At 41.2% G+C, this 6,978-nt stretch overlaps 1 pseudogene; it reads left to right on the top strand.

The window, feature by feature from the left end:
* The first annotated feature begins 6,043 nt into the window (after nt 1-6,043).
* Nucleotides 6,044-6,612, top strand: LOC119511319 (annotated as a pseudogene).
* Nucleotides 6,613-6,978: the final 366 nt, after the last annotated feature.

The raw sequence follows: 6,978 nt of genomic DNA, 5'->3' as shown, positions 1-6,978 counted from the left end.
TCTGGCTAGTGTAAATCACTCCTCTGGTAACTGGGCCTGCCACAGGTTTTATCTCACAAGTGTGAATGAAAATGTGAGTTATGCTCTCTTAGGAGAGTAAGAGAGTTTGGGAGACTCTGGCAAATGATTCAGAACACAGAATTGACTAATGCAATAATATGAAACAAAAGTCCTTTGTAATACTTAAGGTGTTACTACAAATAAACATAAATAAATGGCAGCTCACCAAACTGTCATGGAATTTTGTTACCATGCTGGCAGCTCTGAAGCTCTAAGTCCAAGCCTGAGTCTGTTATGCTTCCCTTGTTTAAGATGTATTTCTGGCCAGCAGTTGGCATCACAGAGAGGAAACCCAAGGCCTGAATCTTGAGATAACATCTTTCTGGATGTAGGGTGGACCTACAATGACTAGCAACTTTAGGTATAGAGGAAAGGACACACAGAGACACACAGAGATGAAGGCACAGCATAGAGCCACACATTCCTAGATTACCAGGAATTACCAGAAACTGCAAAAGCCCAGGAAGCATCCTACTGTAGAGCTTTCAGAGGGAGCCTGGTTCTGCCTACACTTTGCTTCAGACTTCTGGCCTCCAGAACCGTGGGGGAATGCATTACTGTTGTTTAAATCCACACAGTTTGTGGTACTTTGTACAGCTTCTCTAGGAAACAAAGACAGATTTTGGTTTTCGAAGTTTACAAAACACAGGGGCATTTGCACCTTCCTCTGGCCTCATGCCCAGTACCAGCCAGTGCTTAGCCTGCTCTTTCCTTCTGCAGCCACTGGACACTGTCAGTTGGATGGAACTGTCTGCTCAATGAGAGCAGGGACTCAGCCTCTCCTATTCTCTCCAGCCACTGCCAGGAATAGGACCCTGACCCATTATAGATGCTCACTGTCTACCCACTGCAAAAAGGAATGAACAAATCCAGTAAATTCTGTGACTCTAACTTTTCTGGAGTGGAAGCCCAAGTATTGGAAACATAAGTCTGTATCTGTGCTCAAGAAAATTCAGGACTTCACTTCCTAGTGTGCAGCAGCACATAATAGAATCAATCCCTCCATGTGAAACATTCTTTTCATTGTCCTCCTCAGCCAGCCCTGCAAATGATGGATTTTCCTTTTGTGTTTCTCCCTGTATCCCAATCCTTCCTTATTGATCATAATTGCTCCAATTTTTAGCACATTGTGAGTCTGTTCTATGCCCAGCACTATGCCTGGTTTAACCATTTTTATCCTATCAGTAGTCCTATGAAGTAGGTTTCAATCCCCAGCTGACAATTAGGAAAACTGAAATTTGGAAAAGAAACAGATGAGGCTTTTCCAGTACAGGACCTGGGTTGTGAAATCAAAGCAGTGGGATTAATTATCACTTCTTGTATGGTGCCATTTGAATCCTCCAATAGAATTATTGTTTTTAAAGTAATTGAGGTTCTCCCACCAATGGATTTTTACTGTTAGGTTTTTATTAGTTTTTATTTAATAGCTGAGTTGAACACTAAATTTATTTAATGTGAATTTGGGAGAGAAGATAATCCATAGTTTAAATTCTATGGCAGATGATGGATGACATAATAGGGACTATAAAATAAATATTTTCCTTGTGGAAAAATGCTATAGTAAAATTTTGGTCTGTTTAACATCAGAAGAATGTAGTTTAAAAACAAAATAAAATGAAACCGTTTCCCCAAACAGTCAGCGTATCTGAAGGCTTCCCTTTTTTTTTTTCCTAACATAAATCTTCCCCATGCCTCTCCCTGCCTTTAAGTGTCTGCCCAATGCAAATGATGATGTTGGACTCCCTTGTATTAGTAAGTTCTGAATAAGTGACCTTTGCTCTTATTTACATGTTCTTCATTTATTTACACAGTTACTGTGGAGGTCCCACTAAGACCCAGTCTGCACTGCCTGTCATCACAGACCCCACCCTTTGAACCGGCATGGTACCCACAGAGGCTATTTGTGCCTTGCTGTTTGTGGCTTGTTGAGGCTGTGTTAATGTAGAATATCAGCAATGGGTCTGAACTCCACTCACTTTGTGTTGAGTTCCATAGCTATTTGCTTTTGGTTTGGTACCCAGGTTGTGGTTTTTGTTCCCATTATTAAGCATCCTTGGTGGAATCAGGACATTTCTTTTCTTCCCATTTTGCTGTCTTTTGTGGTCCTGTTTTGTGTCAGTTGTATAAAAGTGCTGATATAAAGAAAAAGCCATATGGTAGGTCACAGGTGTAGGCCCTGTAAACCTGCTGTTTGAGCTGGCTTCTCACACATGTGAGTTTCCAGCTCTCACTGGACAGGTGTCCACCTGGAAAAACTTTGTTGGGGCTCACCATAAGACTAGATAAAGTTATTCTTCCATCTTGACTGTTATGTCCTGTGAGTTTGGCTTTTCTTTCTGCTGGGGGTGTAAACAGTGAGGTCAGAGTTTGGAAGTGGCCAACTGTCTGGCTAGGGGTTGAGACACAAGGTCATAAGCACTACATTTTGGCTGACTGTTGCTGACTTGAGTAATCCAAATCTAACTTCCTTCTTCCTCCAGGAAATCTCCTTTACCTTATATGTACTCCATTATAATCCTAATTCTTGTGCTATCCTCTCTACATGGCATAATTTCACAAAGGACTTTCAGGGGCCATTTTTGTCTTGAACAAATCATTTGAATGTCACCTTAAAGAAGGTAAGAATAGGACTTCTCAGACCCAAAAGGCAGCATTTTTAATTGGAATTCAGAGGCCTCCAAATGGAATTCTGATTCAAACATTACTTCTGTAAAAGATTTTTGGCTAAAGCTAATGAATGAGGTGATTCACTTCCAAATAAGCAATGTACTGGTGTGGACACTTGTGGATATTCTGAATAGAAAGGACACTAGGAAAAAGATGGTCCCATCTTACAAAAGAAAAAACAAGACAAAAATCCCTCAATTCATGTCAATGAGGGTGGAGGGAAGGAAACAATACCTATTACACTGCCTTTTGTTTGAACACTCAAGTTGAATGAACCATAACATGTAAGGCCAAGCCCATCAGGTCCTGGTGGATATGGGTGCTTTCTACATTAAACCCTGCCACCCTTGCTGAAGCTCTTCCTTGGAGAAAACACAGCATGCAGGTTGTATTTTAAATAACCTTCAGATTTTCTCCATCCTCCAGCCCTTAACTGTAATCCTTGAGCCCTTTTCTGCTCCATGATACCACCATTATAAATTTATTAGAGAGATTTACATTGCAAATTGACTTGCAATGTGAAATGCACACCAGAAGGGTTACTTTTTGAGATTTCAGAGGATTCTTCATAACCAAGTTGCATCTGCTCTGGATATATCTTTCCCTTCTCCATTACATTGAATGCATACCTCAGATAAGGATTTTGACACTTACCTCACACACTATGGGCTAAAACCTCTACTGATATAGGAAAAACAATTGAATCAGAACCTATTAAAGTTCAGAGAGATCACGCCAAAGTCTTACCCAAATTTCCTCCCATTACCTTAACATACAGTAGCAAAGGAAGAGCTCAAGCCTCTGGTTGAAAGTCTCATATCCAAAGACTTCCTCATACCCTGCACTTGTCTTTGGTTAACACTCCTTTCAGTCAAAAAACCAAATGGATAAGGCTATAGACTTGAACAATCAAGACCCCAGGGCCATCAACAAAATTGTTACCCACTGTTTTCCAGGAGTACCTAATCAAATGCCATCCTATCATCAATTCCTCCTGGAACCACTGGTTTCATTTTAGTGGACATTTGCTCTGCCCTTTATTGTGTCCCTCTAGACCAGAAGAGTCAGCACCCTCTTTCCTTCACCTGGGGAAAACAGTACACCTGGATGGTCATAACCCTGGAGTTCACTAAAGCCCCCTCCCACTTCCCCAAGGTCCCCAGTCAAGTCTTAAAAGATCTAAATTTCCATTGTGATTCAGTTCTGGTACAATATGTAGATGATTTCCTTCATTATTTAGAGAAAAAGGAAGCCTATAAAAAGGATTTCATTTACTTGCTCTCAGCCTTAGCTGAAAAGGACATAAAGTTTCAAGAGATAATTAAAATTTTGCCCAAAAATGGTCCATTATTTAAGGCATGACCTATGTAAGGAGGGGAAACTACTCTCTCCTGATATATTAAAAAGTATCCACATTTATCATAGACCCCTCCTAAAATAACCATTGAGAGGATTTCTGGGTTTAACTGGATTTTGCAGACAATGGGTGTGTCTTAGTTTGCTAATGCTGCAGAATGCAAAACACCAGAGATGGATTGGCTTTTATAAAAAGGGAGTTTATTTGGCTACACAGTTACAGTCTTAAGGCCATAAAGTGTCCAAGGTAACACATCAGCAATTGGGTACCTTCACTGGAGGATGGCCAATGGCGTCCGGAAAACCTCTGTTAGCTGGGAAGGCACGTGGCTGGTGTCTGCTCCAAAGTTCTAGTTTCAAAATGGCATTCTCCCAGGACGTTCCTCTCTAGCAAGCTTGCTCCTCTTCAAGACGTCACTCACAGCTGCACTCCCTTTTCCTCTCCTTGAGCCAGCTCATTTATATGGCTCCACTGATCAAGGCCCACCACGAATGGGTGGGGCCACGCCTCCATGGGAGTATCCCACCAGAGTCACCACCCACAGCTGGGTGGGGCACATTCCAAGCAAATCTAATCAGCACCAAAAGTCTGTCCCACAAGACTACATCAAAGATAATGGCGTTTGGGGTACAAAATGCATTCAAACCAGCACAGGGTGCCTCTTTTTTTCTGAGATGATGACACCTGTTTGTGAACTAGCTAACTCCTTGGAGGGGGTTCTGCCCTCTGCAACCTCAAACATGAAAAAACCTTCTATAATCTGAAGAAGGCCTCCTTCCCTGGGCACGTATAAGTACAAAACTCCATTTCACCTACTTGTGCATGAGCATCTGGACAAGCCCTCAGGAACTATCACAAACCCATAGCTTACTATAGTGATATATTTGATCTCATTGAAAAGGCTTATCCCCTTTGTCTTAGGGAAGGAGTTGCTACTGCAAAACTTGATTATTCTCCTTAAATAATCCTATGCTCCCCATTTGACTTCATAGTTCCTCATGCAATGCAGACAGTACTACTGATTAAAAACACAGCACTTTTCAGTCAGCTGATTAACCTCTTATGAGGCATAGTTGCCATCTCCCTCTGATGTTACTATTCACTGCTGCAATGACATGAATCCTGCCACTCTCCTGCCTCTACCCAAGAAAGGGAACCTCATGGCTGACTTGCCTATTAGGGAAGTGTTTGTGCTCAGATTTATATTAGTGACTCCCATTGAGAACTCATTCTTAATATTATTTTTGAGGGATCATACATCAAAACTGAAACTGGAGATTATCAAGCAAGATATTCTGTCAGTAATTTAAACTCTCCTTTAGAATACAGTCCTCTATCTGAGTGGAAATCAGCCCATATGATGGAACTTACTGCACTTACTCAAGCTTGTCAACTGGCCAAAGACCAGAGAGTAAATATATACAGATAGCTGGTATGCTTTTGGGGTTAGTACATGAGTTTCAGATATTTTGGAAATAATAGGGGCTCCTCATCTCTGCTGGAACTCCCACAAAAGTGAACAGCAAGTTAAGAAATTTTCCAATGCTCTACTACTCCCTAAAGAGGTGGCTTTTATAAAGGTGGAACTCATGTGAAAAGAGGTAATATGGAAGCTAAAGGAAATGCACTAGCAAATAATTACATAAAACATGCCACCTTAACCAAGGTTATGATCCTTCTAAAGACTCAAAGGATAAATCTTTGGAGGGAGTCTAAGAGGCTAGTATAAAATACCAACATTATTTAGTCCCTGATTCTGAAAAGAAAAAAATGGAAAAAATCTGTTTGTACCCTTCAATAATCTCTGGTGCACCCAAGATATAACTACTTACTTGCCCTAGATGAATTCAAATGGATATTAGCTAAATTCCTCTGTAAAACCACTCATAGGGTACAGACATATTGGCTACTATCTAAAATCAAAATTGGAAGGAACCCTTTAAAAATATAGCTGAGAAGATGGGGAGGCATGTTGATGGAGGGCTGGGGGCAGGGCACAGTGGAGAAGCATCTGAGGATGGGCCTGGCAAGGCTCATCTTGGAAAACTTCACATCTGGAAAAATGATTTGGTGGTGAGGTTGGTGATGGTGCTGGTAACCATAGGATCTCTGTGGCTGTTCAGAACCCCTTTCCTATGTAGCCTGCTCTGGACCTTTTGCAACCCAGGTGCCAGGGCTGAGGAGCCCAGGGCCAGCTTCTCACATCCTGGCAGCACAGGCCTGGATAGGAAGACAGTGCACAACCAAGAGCATATCCTGGAGCATCTAGAAGGTATCATCAACAAACCAGAGGTGGAGATGTCTCCACAAGAATTGCAGCTCCATTATTTCAAAATGCATGATTATGATGGCAATAATTTACTTGATGGCTTAGAACTCTCCACAGCCATCACTCATGCCCAGGGAGTGACCAGACACTACCAATGAAAGAAGATCTGATTAACTTAATAGATGATGTTTTGAGAGATGATGATAAGAACAATGATGGATACATTGACTATGCTGAATTTGCAAAATCACTGCAGTAGATGTTGTTTGGTTTTCTCGATATAATGTGAACACTTTTAGTAATGCGGAATAATTTATTGCTGCAGTATTTTGGTAAAAACCTGTAGCAACATGTTACACTGGGGTGAGAAACGGAAATCAAGAGAAATAAAAGAGGAATGGAACACACTGTAATCCCTGCATAGTGCTAAACCTCTTACTGGACAAGGGTTTGATTAAAGAATCATTTTAGGAACATTGGATAATTGAAGCTGAGTCCTCAGGAACTTGAATTTGACTGTAGAATATTGCTAGTCTCAGTATTAATTTATGCTACCTGAAAAGGAAGACCAGAAGCTCTGCCAAGTGGACATACTTTTCACAAACAGAAGGAATGGAGTGAATGC

The sequence above is a fragment of the Choloepus didactylus genome, chromosome 16 (assembly GCF_015220235.1).
Source record: "Choloepus didactylus isolate mChoDid1 chromosome 16, mChoDid1.pri, whole genome shotgun sequence".
Taxonomy (NCBI): Eukaryota; Metazoa; Chordata; class Mammalia; order Pilosa; family Megalonychidae; genus Choloepus; species Choloepus didactylus.
Note: the sequence above shows the minus strand (reverse complement) of the source record. Positions and strands in the feature narration are given on the sequence as shown.